Source organism: Hordeum vulgare, chromosome 2H (assembly GCF_904849725.1).
Source record: "Hordeum vulgare subsp. vulgare chromosome 2H, MorexV3_pseudomolecules_assembly, whole genome shotgun sequence".
NCBI lineage: Eukaryota > Viridiplantae > Streptophyta > Magnoliopsida > Poales > Poaceae > Hordeum > Hordeum vulgare.
The window spans coordinates 13591773-13614379 of NC_058519.1; the positions used below are offsets into that span (position 1 = coordinate 13591773).

A 22607-nucleotide genomic window follows, 5' to 3' on the forward strand; every position below is an offset into this window, starting at 1 on the left:
CTTTTGAACCCATCGACATGTTGTTTCCTAACTCCGTGTGGATGGAACTCTGCAGTAGAAGCTATTACTACTAGTGTACCACTGATGGCAATGCCTTAGTAGATGAATAACCAACTACAATAAATGGACATTGTTGTGGTGAGAAAGGAATATTGGTGTGCGGGTGCATAATGGCAAAGGTCTAGTGAGGAAGCGAATACGTAGAGAGGTGCATAAGAGAAGTATTAGATGGTGAATTTAGTCCAAGTATGCTTCAAGTGTTCTTGGAAGGTTCCTAACGCGATAGAAATGTGTTATAATTGAAATTGTGGTCATTTCTAAATCGTAATTTGATAATGTTATCGAGGGAGAATGTCTACTATTGTTGTGTTAATAGAAATTATAATTTAGAAGCATATTATCTCTGGGGGTATACATTTCTGAAAGTATCATTCAATCTTTGTTTTTAATAACACTTGCATTTCTGTTGCACTATTGCACAACTCCACATGGTATAGACACATATATTAAGTCTCGTTGTTTCCTTCAGAAAATATTACATAACCACACAAACCATTAATTACAACCTTGTTTATATCCAATTATAGATGGTATCAATAATTGGCAAATTAAACTGGCCACACAAGAAATATATTAACTACCGGGGGTACCTTGATGATAACAAATACTCTGCTTCCAAGCTATACTTCCGGCTTGTTTCCTCCAAGTTCGTACCCACAATCACTGGATACTTCCCCACGTCCATGTCATGCATAACAAAGCTATCATGAGAGGCCCCAAGGCTCTCGAGTTTCATCTCCACTTGCCTCATGGTTGGCCGGTAGTCTCCTTCAATCCTGACGCATGCCACTGCCAACCTAGCCACCTCTTCAACCTCCTTGCCACTTTCTTCGATGACCTGAGGATCTAGCACTCAAACCAGCTTGCCTGCTGCTAGCGAAGCGGTGAAATATGCGACAAGAGTTTCCTCCTGGGATGACCTATATGAGCATGGTTTTTTCCTAGTAAGAAGCTCCATGAGGAGGACGCCGAAACTGTAGACGTCGCTCCCGAGTAGTAGTACATGGGGTCTAGGTACCCAAATGTCCCTTGGATAGTAGTTGTGGGCCCTTTTTTCTCGACTGGAATGCACCTAGAAGCTCCAAAATCTGACACCTTTGCTACGAGACTTCCGTCTAACAAAATGTTTTGGGATTTGATATCCCTATGGACTACAGGGAACAAAACGACTGAGTGAAGGTAGGCGAGAGCTCTTGCAGTTTCAGTTGCGATCCTTAGCTGATCTTCCCATGTAAGGGATGGCGCGGGTTCTTGGACATGAAGTGGTAAAGGGTCCCATAGGAAATGAACTCGTACACTAGCAATGGCACCTCCGTCTCCACGCAGCACCCAAAGAGCTTCACCACATTCCGATGGTTGACCTGCGAGAGGATGGCTACCTCATTTATGAATTCGTCAATCTCCCTCTAGATCGCGACCTTGGACTTCTTGATCGCCACTACATGAAGGTCCGACATGATTCCTTTGTACACCGTGCCATGCCGTCCTCCACCAATCTCGCGAGCTTTTTCGAAATTATTCGTCGCCTTTTGTAGCTCCACCAAGGGGATGATCATCCTCTCAGCGATGTCCGCCTTCCGAGACACCAATTGTTGCAACAGATGCCCTCGATTTTGTTTGAAGAATCTCTTCTTAAGCATTTTTCCCTCCGTTGCTTCATCTTTCGCGTCACCAAAATGACACCAAATAACTTGATTAGAAGCCCCGCTCCACAGGCAACTCCAATGCTGACAATTAAACCTGAAGAATATGCACAAATAATGCATCTTTGTTGTGAAATAAGGAAGAATCTCTGAAACAGAGCATGAACATATGCAATATCTGATGTGCAATCCGCTTCTATTGTTGCTCACCTAGAGAAGATTTGATGCAGCCATTTCTTATGCGCGGTCGCCTTGGGCGCCATGCGGGCACCAGCATAGGTGCCATCCGCCCGTTTTGGTGCACTGGCTAAAGCACATGCCCGGCAGCTTGTACTCGACAATGTCCTGGCATCCGCCGGAGAGGTATGGGTTGCCCTGGTACCCGTCCAAGCACCGGCAAACGTAGCCGCTGCGGTAGATGCCGGAGACGTTGCGGCAGGAGGCATGACTGCTCCGGCACGCGCTCCTCCTTCTGTCCACGGGGCAGCCCGACGTCGCCACCACCGGCATGGAATCTATTGCGAAATCAAGGACGACGGGCACGGCTGGCCGACGCATGGGCGAGTACCCGGTCGAGTCGTTGAGGAGCGCGACGGAGGCCCCATCGAACCAACCCCTCTCGGCAATGCGCACCGCAATGGGCAGCCGGTCGGCGTACTCGTTGCTGGAATCCAACGACTTGATCTCCACGCCGTAGGACGAGCGCCGTGACGAGCTCCACTGGCTACGGCGACTGCCGGAATCATCGTCGCAGGTAATAAAACGATCGTCCCTCCAACCTATTATAAAACTATCTACAAGTAGTTGTATTAATGATCTAGAAAATTCAGTTTCAGTAATTATGGATTATCTTGAAATTAACATACCAAGTTGGAGGTTTGATGGGTGTACTTGGATGGTTGTCAACACCTACTCGACCCATTATTTCGTAATCACATAAATTTTGGTGCTTGTTTGAAAGGTTGCAATATATTGGCTTGGCCATGAATCTATGTCAACTCTAGTTCTTATTTCAAACCATGTAAGAGAGTTGCATGTCTTCATAGATAAGAAAGTAGATCAGATTGTTCACTTGCATTGAACTATCTAGTTTATAAAAATCCAGCCTCTAATAGCATAATAAATAGCATACACTTTAGTAATTTACCAAAAATCCTGAATTGGTAAGAAAGATATGCAATATATTTCAACACATATATGGTACAATCTTATTATAGAATTTTTTTTCTCTTCTCTGCTTTTGTAAGAAGCAGATGTAGATGAAATGTTGCACATGGACATTCAGATTCAAAGTAATTCTAGTACTTGTGGATATGAAATTGATTTGACAATAAAAGCCCGCCAACATCACATGGTCATCACTTACATATAATATAATACCCCTAGCCATAGCTCGAGAAATATGAAATTCATTATCTTTAGCATATTGTGTTTGCCTATCTTGTTTCCTTTTTCTCATGCTTACACATGAACGACTTCAGTAAAGATTCGCTAGCAAGACGGATCAACAACGATTAAGAGAAACATGTTCCATTCGACACACTTGGAATGACAGACATACAAACACATCCACTTGTGCATGTAGCGTTGTAGATCTAAATGATATATTTTAATTTCCAAACGCAAACGACACAGGGCTGCATTTGGAAGAACTTCACTCCACTCCAACTTTTGTCTACCCTCGAGTCCACCTCTCGACTTTAGCCCCAAAAGATACAAATTTGGAGGCGAGAGTTACCTCGGACCATTGTTAGAGTGGACTGATAAAAAATGATGAAAACACCCTTTATTCTATTTTAATTTTGAAAATCTATTTTTTTATGCTTCATGTCATATATAGTAGATGTTTATGTCCATCGTGGGTCCATAGTTGTATTTCATTGACATTAGGTGCTCTCCATTTTAATATTTACAGCAAAATACATATCTCAAAAAAATTATGAAAGGAAAAAGGAAAATACAAAGATTATGACCCGTACTATTGAGTTCGAATCTGTCTTTGCCAACGTACATGTACACACATAAACCATGCTAAGCTTGATATGCACATCTGCCACGACGCACATCCTAAATTGTATACACACATCTGCAGAGAGCAAGGAGCAACCTGTATATGTAACTTTTCTCCATTTGGGTACTTCAAATACTCCTAACATATCACAAACATCCCACAAATATACACCAGAATATTATTAGAACATATTTTTTAGGGTACATCTTACTACTGTAGAGGGAAAAGCAGTAGTACATTTAATCTAATCTTTGAATTTTTCGGGTATAATGGACAATTTACATACGGCCATTTTTGTTTGGTGACCGCACTGCTGGCCATTAAGCCACAACAATAGATTGTCGCACATCGTAGTGCTAGCTCGGACGTATACAAACCTAGCCGCTATACCGTGCTATTCCGCAAGACCTCATTTCTTCCTGATTGACATTCATTTTGGACTGGACTTTCTACCTGGTGTATTATCATTTTTTGGTTTTGTTGTATTAAACAAGTGCCTTTCTGCTTCCGAGCTCAAATGAGCTCGGTGAACAGTAAAACCGAAAAAAACGAAAAACATTCAAAATATTCTGAATTTTTTATGTAAGAAACATTGACAAAAGTTCTAAGTGCACGCAAAAATTTAGCCACAAATAACTTTCCTATAAGGCCTGACAAAAAAATAACAAAATCGATACTGCGCATTTCCAGAGTATCAATTTTGTTTTTTTGTCACGCCTTATAGGAATATTATTTCAAGCTAAATTTTACGTGCACTTAGAAATTTTGTCAATGTTGCTTAAAAAAATTCAGAATATTTTGAATGTTTTCCCATTTTTTTTATTTACTGTTTACTGAGCTCAAATGAGCTCGGGAGCAGGCACTATGCGTCCGTCTCTCCCACACTTTCTTCACAAAATGGATGTTCCCTCCTCAAAACTAGATCCTTCCTCGGAAGCGCATTTACTGTTTATTATTTCATCATAAAAAAATCGAACACCTTCTCTCTGATGTGGTAGCCAATTTCAACAAAAGATAACAATTTTTACTAACTATCTTTTTTTTTCGTTTTTGTTTCTCTTTCCATATTGCTAAACTATAGTACTCATGAGTTGACCTAGCTACATGTATATATACAAATTAAAATGTTATATCCTCTCAACTTTGAATTTATAAAACATAAACTAGAAAATAAAACAGTAAAACATTCATAGTAATATCCATATAATATATCCGATTATCCATACAATCCATGCTTGCATATATATGCATATCAATATCCATACAATCAATCGACCAATAGTGCCACTTCAATTCATTTTCCCGGGTGCCAACCATTTAGTTCTCGGCATAGGTGTTTTCAGCCGAGTCTGTTTTGTTTGTCGAGTTCCTTTTACCAAACTCTCATCAATGGCATGTCTGTGCAGTGTGCTACTCTTTGCCGATAAATACTCTCTGATTATCTAGTCTTTCTCGAGTTCCCTAGTTTGGGTTGTGGCGTAGACGTTGTTAGATGTAATCTTGATAATTAGTTTTTGTAAGGTTCTGTAGTTTTTGTCCAGGCTGTACGTGGCTTGGCTCTTAGCCATGTATGAGTACTAGTGAGTTCGAGTAGTATACGGTGCTTGTATGCCAGTACGTGATAGGCTGCATGTGTCCGTGTAGGTCTAGGTTTAGGACTAATTTCCATGCAAGAGTTCGAGTCGAGTTGTAAACCAAGTCGTGCTTGGTTGTGTTAACTCTTTGCTGGAGGTGTATATATACAGGCATAGGGGTGCGTCATAGGATATACCGTGACTTGAGAAAAAAGAGAAAATAAAGAGGGAAAATTAAGGCACGATAAGGGCCCTTGGCTACATAATTTTGTGTGTGCGTGTTAGTAGTGATTTCATGTAATCGATCCTGAGGGTTGAGTTCCAACAGACGTTTGTTCCAAAAGTAGTCATATGAAAAAACTCTTATGTGGTTTTATAAATAGCAGACAGTAGCGGAGCTAGAACCACCCCACATCCCAGGCAATATGGTATCCCTCGCTGCCTGGGGCCTGGGTCCGCCTCTGATAGCAGATGTGGATGAATTGCAGCACATGGACGTTTAGAGTTTTGGATGTAATTTTAGTACAAGAAGATATGAGATTTCTTTTACTTTAAAAGATGTAGCTAATTTTCTCACCAATTGCACATAGCCATCACTTACATATAATATACTACCTCCAGTAATAGCTAGAGCAATGTCAAATACACTATCTTCAGCTTATCGCGTATCACTGTCCTACTTCCTATTCTCAAGCTTACTCAAATGGCGGACTTCTGTCAAGATTTGGTAGCAAGACAGAGAGACAAGAATAAGGAGAAATATGATATTGGAATGAGAGGCATCCGGAAGCACGTCCCCTAGAAACCATGAAGACCTGTGGTGGTAGATGATAAATTTTATCTGCCAAATGCGGAAGGCACATACGATGATTTTGGAAGAACTTCACAGTCTCATCCTGCCCATCTACTCCATTTCTCAACTCCAGTTCACCTTTCAACTAGCTACAGAAGATGGATTTGGAGAAGAGAGTTAGCCCTAACGCAGATTAGAGAGGGTTGATATCATAATACGGCCACTTGTTTCGTTTTGTTTTCTTTATTTGATAGTCTGTTGTTTCTTTATTCTACATGTGATACATATAGCAGATGATAAAAACGCACACAAAGTGGGGATTTGGTGCCCAGCGGGTGTGGTACCCCCACTACAGGCCGTTGGATGTTCATCGTGCAGTATGTTTCTGGTTCTGCAATAGGTAGGACAAGCTGACATGGTTATCGGAAGTATCTGGAACAATTGTAAGACTTGCATTAATCTGGTACGCCGACTGGTAGTGGATAGAAGATGGGTGCTGCACCAAGCTATGTCTAGGCAATGAGTGGCATGCACGTGTAGTGCATTTGGGCGCACGTTTTCCAGCTTCCCCCTTGTCACCCTATTTTCTGTGTGCTATCTTGACAGCATCTTTCACACTGGGAAAAATTGACTGCAGCGTAAAACTTGTAAATTTTCAGCAGTGTCAAAATTTACAAATATACACTGAATAAAGCAAGCAAATTAGCAGTAAAAATTAAGTGTAAAAAATTGTAAATAAACATTGTAGCGTAGATTTTGTAAATCGGTTTTGTGTGGAAGACTGGGATACTTCACTCTCGCAATCGGTTCTAAAACCTGAATATACCGTGGTATTAGGTCTTTTGTTTGGCATTGTCGGAACCCTAAACTGACCAGGGGTTGTGTAACAGAATCTCCTTCCAAGTTCACGTTATGTGTGTATGTGTGTATTCTCAAAGTTTTTCCAACTTTCAATGTATTACTTTTCAAGGTCATGCTTTCTAGACAAAGAGAGATTGCTAAGGCGCCACATGCATTTTTTTCAAATCTTTGATTAGGCGAGTTCGCATACCACAAGAATAGATAAAAATATAGGACTACACTGCCATGCTAGACTAAATCCAAATGTTTCTATAGACATTTGACTCGTCATATGAAAGTAATTGAAAGTATTCTAGGGAGTTTGGTCCAAGGAATATTCTTGTATGAAATGAAGTGCGTAAGAAATCTTATGAATCAATTCATATATATGGACTGAAGATTCTAATGGTTACAAACACAGTGGACGTATTTTTATGAGAAACTATACATATGGTTAGTAAACATCCAATTTAAATATTTGAGAAGACATATTAGATTACTTTGCAATGGTTCTGCATAGGGAGATTCCTAATAACAGAAAAAAAAGAACTACAATGTCATTGCTACCTTAAATCAGGCTAACTGATCTTTTTGTGTCCGTTTGACTGACAATTGATAAGAAAAAGATATAAGATATTCTATGAAGTGGGACCCAAGAAGTTTCATATGTAGTGATCGAGCAATTCATACATAGGAATAAAATCAGATGGACTGCAACTTCTACAAACGAGCCATTCAACACGTGGAATAAATCATTACAAATCTTGGACTAAGAAACAATGATTTAGCTGCACATATTATCAATTTCTTCCTGCTAGATAACATGGATTGCATTGCTGAATAAGTAAAATTGATTGGACACACTCGGCCAAGACAAAATAGAATAGTGCATCCAACAGAAATTACAGGGACAACTATAGCCATACAAATATTTTCGTTAATTATGTCAGCTAGCTCTTCTTTTCGTCAAGGCAGGTAACCACTCAGTACTCTACTCACTGCAGCGTACTGAGAAACATATTTTGGAAATCAATTCATCTGGGCTGTAAATCCTAAGGTTACAAACATATTTTATGCAAAATAGTAAATATAATTAATAAACATCCATTAAGCAGACATATTAGATAACTTTGCAAAGGCCATGCTCTTTAGACACGGAGAGATTTCCAAATCAAAATAACATAAAATATAATATCACAATGCCCCGTTTACCCAATGAAATGCCACTTTAAATCTAATAGATCTGTATGGCCGTTTGACAGATCATATGAAAATGATAGAATGTACTACACTCCCTCCATCTCAAAATAATACTCCCTCCGTTCCTAAATATAAGACCTTTTAGAGATTGTACTATAAACTACATACGGATGTACATAGACATATTTTAGAGTATAGATTCACTCATTTTGCTCCGTATGTAGTTTTCTAGTGAAATATCTAAAAGGTCTTATATTTTGGAACGGAGGGAGTACTACCGTTTATTTTGGGAACGAGGGAGTATGAAGTTGGATCAAATAAAATTTCTCGTAAGAAGCTTAAAAATTAGAGGGATTGTGAATCCTGCTTACAAAACGGGACATGCCACACATGGGATAATTAAATAATAAGGATTACAAATCTTAAAGAAAAGAGGTGGATTTAGTGGTAGATATTACCAATTTCTACCCAGTTAACATGAATTGCATTCCAGCAGTGTGGATGACACGCTATATAGGTTAATAATGGAAATAGAATAGTTCATCCAACTGAAATCTTCCAGGCATATTAGCTGAGTGGTTCTACATTCACGAAATCTTGAGAAATTGATAAATAAACCAAAAGTACTACACGGTCTTCAATAACAAATGATGAGACCAAATTGTTCAGTAGTACTCGAAGATAGCCATACAGTCGCCAAAAATGAAATAAACAAACAAAATCTCGTCGTCATGTGATATGAGCACACTTTAATTTCCCCTGATGAGATCTGGTAACTAACTAGGACACTCTCACTGCATGCCGAGCGTCAACCACCGGAGAAAAATGCTCCGCTTGCCAATATCCTTGTGGTCCTGCAGTTACCAACATAAATTTTCAATTCACCTAAGCAAACACTGTAAACATATTTTATGAGAAAATTATGTATAATTAATAGAATTTTTTGACATACTGTAGTTTGAATGTATTTTTGACTTGCAAATTTTAAAGTTAAAGCAATGTTTTATTTGTGAAATAAAAAAATAAAGTTGTACAGGACGGGGGTGTATGTAATCTCAGGTTCAGGTTCATCCACACCTTTTCCTATTTGTCAGCCTTAATGAGTGAATTGCATGTAATGCCATGTGGGTGTTTTGCTAGTAATTTTATCATGTACATGCCAAATAGTCCTTAAGATCAGCCATTGTGTTAGACAGAATTGCTATGAAACATCTAATCAGCCTTGTTTCTTTTTGTTTTGGATGACATTTGCTCTCTATTCTAACATGATATATATAGCAGTTTTAGACGTTCATCATGGATCTGTAGTTATATCTTTTAGACGACATTTGCTCTCTATTCTAACATTTTCATCAAGCAATATTATAAACATTTCCTTTTTTCGGAAATATATCTTAGAAATCTATTGCGAAGTGTACAAGGATAAAACTAAGGTTATGGCCTACTAATATCTATTTCAAATATTTCTTTTCTAACCTACAACTATACATTGTGAAGCATCCTAAGGTTGGTGTGCACATGTCGGATGAGTAGCTTTACATAATGGATGTATCTTTTCCTCTGCTTGGGTACTTGAGAATACTCCTAAACTTCATTCTTAGCACATTTAAACATCTGCGAATATATATAACAATATCAGAATAACCGCCAAGAGACATAATTGGCAGTTCTCTTAGCTAGAACTATTTTTGATCACATTCCTTCTGTCCTTTGGATTGGAAAAAAAAATATCCTTAAGTCTAACATCTTTAGGTTTGTTTTTTTCCGCCACTGATTTGGATGAGGTTCTCACTTGAAAGTTACATAGGCTTACAAACAGGCTGAATATTGTTCGAGAATTTTATCTCATACTCCTATTATGTAATCATTGAGGCTAAAAATGCCTTAATCTTTTGCCATAACAGTCTAGAGGAACACAATCTTTTTCTATGGCATTCTAGAAGAATACATGCAACTTTTAATTGGACTGTAAATCCTAAGGTTACAAACATATTTTATGAGAAACAGTGCATATGATTAATAAATATCCATTGAGCAAAAATATTAGATAACTTTGCAAAGGTCATGCTCTTTAGATATATAGAGGTTCCTAAACCAGCATAACAAAAAATATAAAATCACAATACTCGAAATGCCACCTTACATCCAATTGATCTTTATGGCCGTTTCACTGATCATATGAAAATTATAGAAAATACTATACTCCTTTCGTCCCAAAGTAAGTGTTAGTACAAGTTGGATAAGATTAAATTTCTCTAAGAAGTAAACAAATCAGATTGACTGTGAATCCTAATTGAACCTAAGGCTTACCTGACTCTTTGCTCCTCCGCATCTGTGGCTAGCTTGCGCCTGGCCTCTCCATTGATCAACGGATGCTCGCTGTTCTCCTCGTTTGGGGCAAAGAATCGCTACTGCCACACGGTGTCCCCAGGCTTGGCGTACATGACTATATCAATGGAGAACACCGCCACGAGGAGCACCATCGTAGGAGTGGGAACAGTACAATGTCGTAGATGATTCCTGTGGCCTTGATATCCTGTGCTATTCTAACATCGTTTAGCATAACCTAGAAGGATGTACTGGGCAGGTTGGTGGCGGCTCGGGTCACCGGGTTGAACAGACACATCTTGTGCGTGGCCGAGCCTCACAGGTTTGACTGATTATATGTTAATGAGAGTTTGTTCCTATATTAAATTTCTCGAATGAATTGAAGTACAACATAAATCTTCAATTCACCTAACCAAACACTGTAAACATATTTTAGGAGGAAATTACATATAATTAATAGACATCCAATGTAAATCATTGAGAAGACAAATTAGATAACTTTGCAAAGATCGAGCTCATGCCTTTTACACATAGGGATATTCCCAATTCATAATAACAGAAAAAATAACATAGAAGTACAATGTCATTGCTACTTTAAATCCAATAGAACTTTGTGGCGGTGTTTGACTGATAATAATATAAAAATGAAAGAAAATATTCTATGAAGTTTCTTCTCATGAAATTTCTCATATGAAGTGAAGTGCAAAGGAATTCTTAGAAATCACATAATATAGAATGCAAATTCTACAAATCACAAGGATTACAAATCTTGGACAAAAAAAAATGGATTTAGTTGTACATATTATCAATTTGTCCACGGCTATAGATAGGTAAGACAAAATATATAGAATAGTTCATCCAACAAAAAATCGAGGCACACACAATAGCACACTATCATAGCCATAAAACTTGACCTCATGGCGGGTGCACTTTTCGGTCCGATCACCGTACTCTCTTCACCGCGTGCCGAGCGTCAACCACCGGTGGAAAATGCTTCCCTTGCCAATGTCCTTGTGGTCCTGCAGTAGGGTAAGGGTGCCCTCTATGAGGTTGACCTGGAAAACATGGCACGCTGCTACGTCACCGGCATGGTTGTCGAAGCTACGCACCAGCAGCATCCCTGCGTCGACGGACGGCAGCAGGTAGGAGGACCTCAGGCGTAACTGACTGCTTGCTCCTTGGTACCTGTTGTTAGCTTGCTGCCTGGCCGCGTACACTAGGGTCACAAAGAGAGGATGCGGCTGGAGCTCGAGCTTGAGCACGTCCCCTGTTAGGGACGGGACGTAGAAGCGGCCGCCCAGGGAGAGGCCGCCCTCGCCGTCGAACAACGGAAAGTCGCCGTTCTCCTCGTTTGGGGTGAAGAATCGCCACTGCCACACTGTGTCGCCGGGCCTGGCGTACTTGACCATATCAATGGAAAACACCGCCACCAGGAGCACCACCGTGGGAGTGGGAACACCTTCGCCGTCGCCGTCGCCCTCGCCGTCGTAGATGATTCCTGCGGCCTTGATATCCTGTGCTATGGTAATGTCGTTCGCCCTAATCCAGAAGGATGGAGTGGGCAAGTCGGCGGCGGCTCCGGTCACCGGGTTGAACAGGCACAGCTTGTGCGTGTCCGAGGCTAAAAGCAGGCAGCCCTCAGCGCTGGCAATGACTTGGCCGTGCTCCTGAGGGATCTGGACCCTGATGGAGGCGCCTGTGAGGACGTTCATGAACCTGGTTTTCTCACCTTGGGCTTGGGCTTGGTTGAGCATCTTCCAATGGCGCGGGAAGAAACGCGGATTCATGCCCATGAGCTTCGGGTCCGTGACGGCATCCCTCCACGGCTTGACGGTTCTCAGGCGGACGAAGTCCGTCACGTCGCAGCGCAACAGCAACTCCGCCACCTTGGATACGAGCTCGTGCGGGAGCTCGTCCCAGTTCCCCTCACCAGTCATCGAGATGATACTGCAAATGGATTCAGCGGATCTACGCTTAGATTAACTGGAGGATAATTTGAAACAAAACACGCATGCATACAACATGCAGTAGTATTCACGAGATGACATCGAGATGATACTGCAAATGGATGGAGTGGATCTACACTTAACTGTAGTGTAATTTGAAACAAAACACGCATGCATACAGACATACATATTCACGAGATGAGATATAAGAAACTACAATCAGGCGAATTATATATCAACGAGGCAACAAGATGATAGATCCACAGGCAAGAACATCTAATTAAATAACGGACCTTTCATGGTCGCCATGGTCGGCGCCGGGAATGAAACCATAGAATGGCCGGCCAATCTCTGGTTCCATGGAGGAGGCGGCGGGAGCTTGTCGCTGAAGCTGATGGAGGAGGTGCCTTGGATGGTTGCGGCTAGGGTTTGGGGCTGGTGGCTTGGAGCAGAGCAAGGGTGGATTGGATCCTTATACGGGGGCGGGCATGAAGAAATGGAAAGGAGGAATGAGCCGAGACGCGGAGAAATGGAAAGGAGGTACGACTACGAACAGCACACCACCAGATATGGGACTTAATTGCCCGTCATAATTGCTTCCTCCTCAACCGTTAGATTCCCATCCTATGGCCTCTCAAGCTTCTACGGATGATTAGGTAGAGACTAGGAGTATTGTGTCACACGCCAGGAAAACCGATCTAAGGACAGGACAGGTCGGAGCATGCTGTACAAGTGATAGGTGTTCGTTTCACAAGATTCACACGAGAAACCTCAAGCGAAGGCTACTGGAAAAATCAGCACCTCAAGCGAAGGCTATCGGAAAAATCAGCACCTCTTGAAATAGGTTTCCACCCCGCTATATTTAACAACCACCCGATATAACATAAAGTTCGGGCAAACAACACAATCACGTCCAAAAGAGAAAACAAGAGAAAAAATGGGAGTATCCCGAGAGCTGTAGTATCCCGAGACCACTACTCCCACCGAAGAATCCGACAACACTCCTATGCCACCGAGTTGTCGCGTACCAAACAACACCTTCAAAAAGGACAGCGACGACGATGACGTTGCTCCCCGGACGAGTCCTAGGAGTTCGCCTTGCACTCGGATGGGAGTGGGGGAGAGGTACAACCAATGCCGTTCAAGAAGGGTGGCATCGTTCACAGGTGTCAATGCGGTAGTAAATGACGTCGGCAGACCAAAATGAAGTCGCCGTAGATAGGGACCAGCAGAACTGCGGACGAGTGGGAGGGTCTAACCTTCACCGGCTCATGCGGTCGTAAACCAAACGCAGGAGCAGAAGCATGCCATGCCAATTGCCCACGCAGGCCCAGATCGGGCTCGCTAAACTCTCGCTGCCCCGCTGCAGCATACGCAGCAAAGCCGCCGTAGACGCAGCACAGATACATGCAAAACATTGCAACTGAAAGCACATCCCCTTGTACGATTGACCAACACAAAGTGCACTAAACAGAACCGCTCGCGTCGCCTCCAGGGGGGGCGACTCAGGCGCCCTAGCCGCCGCCGCCCTCGACCTCCCTCCTCCCCTGCTTCCCCGCCGTGGCCGGAGGGGATCCTCTGGCTGAGATGCGACGGCGTCCCTGGGTGTACGGCATGGAGGCGGAGTTGGCGCGCTCGGGCGGCGGTCCGATGGGATCCTGGCGGCGCTGCGGGGACTGCCGGCAGATCTGGGGTTCACAACCCCAGATCGGTTCTCCTTCTCGGATGATGCTGGATCTGAACAAGGTGGTGGCGCCATCCCCTTCGTCAGGGATGACGGTCAGGTGGTGGGTCCTTGTGGCGTTGCCGGTGGCGGCGGATCTTGGGATCCCGCTCCCGGGGACGTTGCGGGATGTGGTGGCCCGTGCAGGAGAGATGGGTTCTTCGAACAGATCTGGATAAAAGCTTGCTTTCGGCTACTGCCAAAGCCGGCGATGGCGGCGTTGTCTACATCGTTTCCTACCTGAAGGCATCGCCGAGGAGATGTTCAAGGCCACTCTTTGCTACCTCCGGGGGGAACCCTAGATTAGTAGATCGGATGACGGCGAAGCTCTGGTGTCGTTTCCCTCTTGGGGGCGTCATTCGTGGAGGTACACACGGGCTCGAGGGATCATTGGTCGACATCAACGGTGGAGCGGCGTTCCTTGTGACACATCGACGTCGTGGAGTCTCGGCGGCGAGGCGCAGCAAAGTCTCGGCGACGGATGCATGATGATGAGCGAGCGTAGGAAGCAGACGCTGTCTGGCGCCGTGGGGGCATCGACGGCAGGCATTGCAAGGTCGATGCGTCATTAACTCTTCTGAAGATGGATTGATGGAAAGCGGCGGCGACGACCTATGAGGGTGCGTTGGACCGGTTTGTGCCCCTGACCCGGTATGTGGCTTGGTCGGGGCCTCCGGCTTTAGATGTTAGGCTGCGTGAGAGGTCTGGGTATGTGGCTCACACTTTCTGCACCCTTTCATCATTGGATAGGAGTAGCGACAGATATTGTCAAGAGGGCAGCTTCAGATATATTGATGTATTGCTTTGTAAGATCTTCGTAAATAATTAATAAAATGGTTGCATGCATCTTCCAGATGCAGAGGCCGGGGGTCATCCTCCTTTTCTAAAAAAAAACATCCCCTTGTACATGAGAGAAATCCAAAAGCACATCCCTTTGTACATGATAGACCGCTGCTGCACAATCATGCCCTGTAACTCGTCCATTGGATATGATGCTTAGGTTTGTGTGGCGGGTGCTCTTAGTACGAGAGGATAAGGCTGTGGATGCCTTTGATATTTGGTAGTGGGATTAAGCCTCCTACAATAAAATAAAATACATGTGATGTGCAACCCATCTTTATAGACACATGAACCTATGTCCCCCGGGTCTATCCTGCTAGGTGGATGAGAAAAAGTAAGGAGACAATGCAGGCAGGAGCACGCTCGAAGAACAATGTTGCTGAATTTGTGACCAAGTATTCTCAAACTACTAGTTGATATAGAAAAATATGAACTTAAGTGTTATATTTGGATATCATTTGGAAGCTAGAATGGCTGGTTTTCTTGTGTTAGACAAAACTAGAGTTTGCAGGAGAATATATTGTAAAGTTTGACATGTTGTACTGTTATGTGTGACTTTGGGCTTATCATAAAAAATCTCTAGTATTGCCCTTTGGGGTTGGACTTTTCAAAACCCCGGTTTATTATTTGGAAAAAGAACATGTTGTATGTACCACAATCTATCTGTATTATCCAGGTTCAAATCAAGATTTGTGCTATCTCACTACCCTCACTTCATAGAAACTTCCCATTTCTCCCATTTCTGTCTGTCTCAAATAAGATAATATATAAACTTCAAAATTTTAAGTTCAACGAAACAATAGGTCTACAATGTGCGGAAAATATTATGGATTTTTTGGTGCATAAAAAATATATAAAATAATATTTATACGGATAACAAATATCATTTTGAGTATTTATGTTGCAAGTAAAAAACTATTTTTGACATGTTGTAGTTTGATTGCATTTTTTACTTGCAAAGTTAAAAGTTGAAGTAATGTTTTATTTGAGAAATTAAAAAACAAAGTTGTGCAAGACGGGGTGAAAGTACTCTCGGGTTCAGCCACACATTTTCTTATTCATCAGCCTTAATGGGTGAACTGCATGTAATTTCATGTCGTTGTTTTGCTAGTAATGTTATCATACCAAAAAGAATGTCATAGTTCATCTACATACCAAATAATCCTTAGTATTAGCCAAAGAGTTGGAGAGAATTGTTGTTGGAACAATCAATCAGCCTTGTTTATTTTTCTTTTGGACATCATTTGCTCTCTATTTGATGTGCAACCCATCTTTATAGAGACATGAACCTATGTCCCCTGGGTCTATTCTGCTAGGTGCATGAGAAAAAGTAAGGAGGCAATGCAGGGAGGAGCAAGCTCGGAGAACAATATTTCTGAATTTGTGACCAAGTATTCTCAAACTACTAGTTGATATAGAATAATCTGAACTTAAGAGTTATATTTGGATATCATTGAGAAGAATGTCTGGTTTTCTTGTGTTAGACAAAACTAGAGTTTGCAGGAGAATATATTTTAAAATTTGACATGTTGTACTGTTCTATGTGACTTTGGGCTTATCATCAAAAACCTCTAGTATTGCCCTTTTGGTTTTCACTTTTCAGAACCCCGGTTTATTATTTGAAAAAAGAAACATGTTGTATGTACCACAATCTATCTGTATTATCCAGCTTCAAATCAAGATTTGTGCTACCTCACTACCCTAACTACATAGAAACTTCCCATTTCTGTCTGTCTCAAATAAGATAATATATAAACTTCAAAATTTGAAGTTCAACAAAACAATAGGACTACAATGTGGGGAAAATATTATGGATTTTTTTCGTGCATCAAAAATATATAAAATAACATTTATACGGATGACAAATATCATTTTGAGTATTTATGTTACAAGTAAAAAACTATTTTTGACATGTTGTAGTTTCATTGCATTTTTTACTTGCAAACATAAAAGTTGAAGTAATGTTTTATTTGAGAAATTAAAAAACAAAGTTGTGCAAGACGGGGTGAAAGTACTCTCGGGTTCAGCCACACCTTTTCTTATTAGGTTAATTGGATTCATGCCACTGTAATTTTCGCGAGTTGGAAAAATGCCATTACAAAAACCAAAGTTGAAAATATACCACTAGAACTTTCACATACCTCTACATATGCCATTTTCAACAATACGTAGCCATATACTATCCTCGTATACTTGTAAGTACCTTTAGAGCATCTCCAACAGACGCGCTAAACTAGCGACGCGCCGCAAAATAGCCCGTTTTAGCGCGCGCAACACGACGGGTAGCTCCAGCGGGCGCGCAAAAACGGCGCGCGCGGCATATGCAGTTCAACGCGCTGGCCGAAATGTAATCGCGCGCCGCTTATTTGCTGCGCTAGCTCCCGCGCGCTGGACTCTTCCACGCTCGCTCCTCCACTCTCGCGCGCTCGCTCCCCACTTCCACCCCCATCCGTCTGCGCCACCGCCGCCGCTCGCGCCCCCCGGCGACCGTTCAGGCGCTTCCCGGGCCTATCCCCACGCCGCCGTCGCCGCCCGCACCCCCCGGCGACTGTTCAGGCGCTTCCCAGGCCTATCTCCGCTGCCGCCGCCGCCTGCACCCCCGGCGACCGTTCAGGCGCTTCCCCGACCTCCCCGCGTCGTCGCGCTTCCGCCCCAACCCCCTCCTAGTCCCGCCGGCCCTCGTGCGCCTCCGTCGTCCGAGGAACAGCGCCCAAGCGCTCGCTGCCGCGCCGCGTCCGCAAGGTGTTCGACAAAACGCCTACAATGTATGTATTGCTCAAACTTATGAATTTGGTGCATGTTTTGAATTGTAGTTTTTATAGTATAGTATTGAACATTGTAGATGAGTTCGTCGTATGATTTTTTCGAAGAAGAATTTTTGGGTGCTGCTGGAGCGACGCGCGCGCTGCATTATAGCGCGGCCGTTGGAGCTAGCGGCTATCCCCGCGCTAAACCAGCCGAAGCGCGCGCGGCAAACATATTTTTTTGGCGCGGCGCGAAGCGCGGCTGTTGGAGATGCTCTTATACGGCAGCGCGCGTGCGGGGCTGGACCTCGAGTTGATCCCACGAGCTTTCGACATGGCGCTGCCCATCCGCGCTCCATGGTCGGCCTCGCGCTCTCTGATCGTGTCCCCGACCTGCCCGAGTTCCAGCCGCATCTCCGCCCCATCGATGCTATGACGCGACGAGGTTGCCGCCTCTGCCCGTCGCATTTGCAGTCCATGACGAGCTCGCCACCACGCTGCACTCCGCCGCTTGGGACGAGCTTTCTCATCATGCTGCATCTTCCTCTTGGCTGCACCAAAATCCCCGGCTCCGGTGCATTCTTCGCACCCCTACGACCTCCGCCCGTCGAAGCTCTTGCGTGCCTGTGTTGTTTCCAGCCGGCGGCAGAATCGATCAGCCAATGTTCCTGTGTACATGCGTGTGAGCCAATGAATGAAAAGCTCAATCTGTGTATGTGCGCATCTTGCTGTGGTGCTAGCTGCGTCCAGGTTCGGTCAGGTGCAGAAGGTCAGCTTGCTAGCTGTGTACCTCGGAAGTACTCGACGACATGGAGCTGGGCCAACAGAAATCGTATTTTCCAATGCAATAGTTCGGTGGGCACATGGGTAGTATCGTCAGTAACGAAATACACATTGAAATAAAAGGCTTTTTAGAGATCCGTTATTCTGTTAAGTGAAGACAATGGCATATATAGAGGTATGAGAGAAAGTCATAGTGGCATATTTGCAACTTCGATTTTTCTAATGGCATTTGTCCAACTCATGAAAATTGCGGTGGCATGAATCCAATTAACCTTTTCTTATTCATCAGCCTTAATGAGTGAACTGCATGTAATTTCATGTCATTGTTTTCCTAGTAATGTTATCATACCAAGAAGAATGTCATAGTTCATGTACATGCCAAATAATCCTTAGTGTTAGCCAAACAGTTAGAGAGAATTGTTGTTGGAACAATCAATCAGCCTTGTTTGTTTTATTTTGGACATCATTTTCTCTCTATTTTAACAAGATATAAATATACCATATACTATACATTGTGAAGCATCCTAAGGGTTGTATGCACATAAGCGACGACTTGCTTTACATAATGCATGTATCTTTTCCTCTGCTTGGGTACTTGAGAATACTCCTAAACTTCATTTTAGCACATTCTAAACATCTGGTGAATATATATAACGATATCTGAATAACCTCCAAGAGACGTAACTGGCAGTTCTCTTGGCTAGGACTATTTTGGATCAGATTCCTTGTGTCCTTCAGATCGTCACAAAAATCACTAAGTCCCACATCTTCAGGATTGTTTATTTCCGCACCTAATTTGGAAGAGGTTTTCAGTTGAAAGCTAAAGAGGCTTAAGAAAGCGCTGAATATTTGGTCGAGAATATTGTCCCATATTATGCAACCACTCAGGCTACAAATGCCTTAATCTTTTGCTATGATAGACTAGAAGAACACGACCTTTTTCTATGGCACTCTAGAAGAATATATCTAGCTCTTAATCCTACGTACCAAACGGGAAGTTCCACACGCGGGATAATTAATTCATAAGGATTACAAATCTTGAAATACTTTTTTTATTTAGTTGTACATATACTATCATTTTCTACCCAGATAACATGAATTGCATTCTTTATGGCCGTTTGACTGATCATATGAAAATAATTGAAAGAACTATACGCCCTTCGTCCCAAAATAAGTGATAGTACAAATTTACAGTTAATACAAAGTGGAGGCAGTTATGCTGGGACAAAGGGAGTATGAAGTTCGATCAAATAGTATTTCTCGTAAGATGCAAAAAAAATCAGATGGACTGCAAATTCTACGTACTAAACGTGACATTCCACACATGGGATAATTAAATAATAAGGATTGCAAATCTTAAACTAAAATAGTGGATTTAGTTGTAGATATATATTATCTATTTCTACCGTGTTAACATGGATTGCATTCCTGAAAAAATAACATGGATGACACGCTATCTTGGTTAAGAGTGGAAATATCTAAAATAGTTCATCCAAGGTGAAATATTATATGGATACTAGCTCAGTGCGGTCTGGTTGCACATTCAGGAAATATTAAGAAATTGATATAAATAAACTGAAAGTTTTACACGGTCTGGTCTGGAATAACAACTGATGAAACAAAATTGTTCAATAGCAGATGATAGCCATACATTCGCCAAAAGAAATAAACAGACGAAATCTCGTCGTCTGTGCACACCTTTCCTTGAGATCAGCTAATTAGCTACGATACTCACTCACTGCGCGGGCCGACAACCAGCGGAGAAAAATGCTCCGCTTGCCGATATCCTTGTGGTCCTGCAGTATGGTAACGGTGCCCTCTGTGAGGTTTACCTGGAAGACTGCATGGCGGATGGGTAGATAGCCGGCATGGCTCTCGAACCTACGAACCACCAGCAGCATCCCTGCGTCGGTAGACGGCACCAGGTAGGAGCTCAGGTTCAGGTGACGAGCCGGATCAGCAGGCTCCTGCTGCCTGGCCGCGTACACGAAGTGAGCCTGCGGCTGGAGCTCCAACTTGAGGACGTCCCCTGAGCGGGTGGGGACGTAGAAGCTGCCGCCCAGGGAGAGTCCGCCGTCGGCTTCGGACAACGGAAGCTCGCCGAAGAATTTCCACTGCCACATGGTGTCGCCGGGCTTGGCGTAGAGGACCATGTCAATGGAGCACACCGCCACGAGGACCACAACTGTGGGCGTGGGAGCCTCGCCGTCGTGAACGTCGTAGATGATACCCGCGGCCTTGTAGTCTTGTGAAATAGGTGCGGTGAGGAGAGTGGGTAGGCCGGCGACGGCTCCGGTCACCGGGTTGAACAGGTGCAGCTTCCGCGTGCCGCGTTCTGTCGGTGTGGAAAAGAGCAGGCAGCCCTCGGCGCAGGCAAGAATCTGCCCGTACACCCGAGGGATCTTGACCCGGATGGAGGTGCCGGTGAGGACGTTCACGAACCTGGCTTGCTCCTCACCTTGGGCTTTGACGAGCATCTTCCAATGGCGCGGGAAGAAGCGCGGATCCATGCCCATGAGCTCCGGGGCCATGACGGCGTCCTTCCACGGCTTGACGGCTCTCATGCGGAGGTACTCCGTCACGTCGCAGCGCAGCAGTATGTCCGCCACTTTGGACACGAGATCGTGCGGGAGGTCGTCCCAGTTCGGCTCATCGGCCATTGGGACGATACTGCAAATGGATTCAGCGGATGAGATCTAAACACGCGTGCATACTACAACATATTCGCGAGATGAGATCTAACAAAATGGAATCAGGCGAGAATATATGAACAAAGGAACCAGAAAATAGATCCACAGGCAAGAACATCTATTTAGTTTACCGACCTTTCATGGCCGCCGGCGTCGGCGGCGCCGGGAACGACTGGTTCCATGGTGGAGGCTGCGGCGGCTACAGGGGGCTTCTCATCAACCAGTCCCATGGATGGCGTGGCGGCTAGGGTTTTGGGCTGGTGGCTTGGAGATGGCCGGGGTGGATTGGATCAACTTATACGGTGGCGGCCATGTTGAAATGGAAAGGAGCAATGGCTGGCAAAACGCCGAAAAAGGAAGGTGGTACGAACAGCACACCACCACCTGGTATGGGACTTAATTTCTCGTCATAACTGCTTCGGCCTCAACCGTTTGATGCCCATCCTACGGCCTATCAAGGTTCCATGGAAGATTAGCTAGAGACTGGGAGTATTGTGTCACGTGCCAGAAAACCCGATCGAACCCGAGACAGGTGTGAGCATGCTGCGCAAGCGATAGAAACTTTCCTAAAGTAACAATCTATAGGTTTTCTTTCTTCTTTTCATTCAAAAATACATTATTTCTTTCTCCCAAAAAATACATTAATTCTCTCTTTTGGGCGCGCAAAATCAATTCTAGGACGATTTCAGACACATTTGTATAAGCAGCGAGCCCATTGAAAGGACCCTATTATTGGGGGAGGTGTTTCCGGCTCCTACGAGGACATGCTGCCGTGTGAACAGTAACCATAAAAATACTAAATATAATCAAAAAAATCTTAACTTTTTTCTAGATGTTCGTATTAGTGCCGTATTGGTGTTCAATTTTTTTTTGCACAAGAAAAAATTCTTAACATCTTTGGCTAAAATATTATAGATAGCATTTGGACGTGACTATGAACACATATAATTTCTTTAAGTTTTTTTTTACATTTTAGAAATAATTAGCATGCATAAGAGCACCTATACCCCAGAGCCAAATTGGATTTCTGCGTTTGTATGTTTAAGAATTTCTACCAGAGAGTCCAACTTCAGGAAATCTCAGGATGTAGTTTCTATTTTATTTCAAAGTTGCTCTCCAAATGTAGCTAACTGTTTAAAATGTTGAATCGATTTCCTGGGGCATCAAGGTTAAATCTTGTTTTACTCACAAAAATGAAAAAAATAACTTCAACTTTGCTTGATGAACAAGTCGTGAAGAATTTTCGTTTCCCCGCAAAAAGTGAGAAGGTACAAAATTGAAGATTTAGAGTTTTAAAGCTTTTAACAGCGGCAAAACATTTGATTCTCGTTTGACATCCTGTCAGCTGGATGAAGTACGTTTGCAGTTGTATGTATGTAACGACGTTTGGCTAAGCCACTATTCCGATCAAGTGATACAAAGGTCGATAGTT

General features: G+C 43.2%; 1 pseudogene; it reads right to left on the minus strand.

Annotated features, from left to right (window-relative positions):
• Nucleotides 1-637: 637 nt before the first annotated feature.
• LOC123424968 lies at nt 638-10453 on the minus strand (annotated as a pseudogene).
• Nucleotides 10454-22607: the final 12154 nt, after the last annotated feature.